The following is a 1,502-nucleotide window of genomic DNA, read 5'->3' as shown; positions in this document are numbered from 1 at the left end:
TGTGAAACCACTTTTTAGGATTATTTAACAGTGAAAGAAGGTTAGAAAGCTAACAAGTATTATGTCAATGTTACATGACTACTGTTTCCCCAAAACAGGGTTTTAAATCCATGTCACATGATTTCTAGATCACAGCTTATCCTGAGAAATGAAATTCACATTTGCCAGGAGGTGCCAACTGCCCTCATAACAGGAGCTTAACTACGAGACATTTCTACCTTCAGGTACCTGTAAGTAAGTACATCTTATTTTGCCAGCTCTATTTAGTTCCCTTAAATTAAGAGAGACAAATATTTGATTTCAAGTAGTTTACTTAAATCATAGACAGTAACATGGGAAAATGAGCCAAATAAGAGATAAAAAACAAAAACCACGCAAGTTTTCTGATGGATGGCAGAAGCTCAAACTTTTGGCTGAACCCTGAGAAACAGTAAAAGGACAGGACTGAGTAGCTTCCCCTTATCTTAGCAACATGGAAGCTGAGATAGTGATTTTTCACTCCCCACACATCAACTGTCATTGGCTGAGGCCTGCTTCTAGGAATGTTTTTTCTTTCTGGTGGTTCAAGCTTGCTTCCTAGGAAGAGGGAGAAAGGATTATAGAGTAGCATACCAAAGGCACAGCCTAAAACGACAGCAGCGCGGTGTACCGGGAGTGAGCCGCAGGACTGCAGCCGTGGGGCCCAACAAGCCACTTGGACAGGGCTCAGCTGGGAGCCCCTTCAGGAGCAGCTTCATGGCCCAGAGGTGGCAGCAGGTGGCTGGGAGGACTAGTCTTCCTGGAAGCCTCCAGGTGCATGAAGGGGAGGTACCCAGACAGAACTCACGGGAACTAATTTAAATACAAATTCCCAACATAAGTTCTGCTTTGCTGCACAGCTATATCATTTGCTCCTACAGTGTAAAGGACAAACCCATTCCATTAGTTACAAAAGCTTGTCAATTTCAAAATTTCACTAACTGTTAGTAGTATTGCTAATTGTATTACTGTAAATAGGAAACCATTTCTACCTTAACCACATGTTCTCCCATAGGAGTTAATGTTTAGGATTTTCGCATCAACTATCTGTATGCTCTTATCTGTGATCTGAGCAACTACATCGAGGACAGCAATGTGTAATACAAAACCCGTGGTTGAATACCTCTCATCTTGGTCTTCTAAATGTGTGCCATTTCTAATATCTTATCAATTATTATACTCTTTTTAAAATAATTTTTAAGAAGACATGAAAAAATTAAGATTTCTTGAAAGTAAGCATTAATATTCAGTTTTTTGTCTGATCAGGCATAACTATATCTGTTTTTGTTGTTTTTTTGTTGTTGCTAACTCAGGCTGCCTTAAGAGCAGGTCTGGTAAGGCAAGTGGAGGTGGGGATTGAACCCTGTTCCCCTACGCCTGACTTGGTTTATCAGAGCAGGCACTTAAACAACAGAGCTAACCCACAACTCCATAACTATATCTATTAATCTGAGCTACAGATTTGACGATAAAAATAGATAACA

Source organism: Octodon degus, unplaced genomic scaffold, assembly GCF_000260255.1.
Source record: "Octodon degus isolate 3935 unplaced genomic scaffold, OctDeg1.0 scaffold00157, whole genome shotgun sequence".
NCBI classification, from domain to species: domain Eukaryota; kingdom Metazoa; phylum Chordata; class Mammalia; order Rodentia; family Octodontidae; genus Octodon; species Octodon degus.
The sequence above is the reverse complement of the archived record's forward strand: the minus strand, read 5'-3'. Positions refer to the sequence as shown.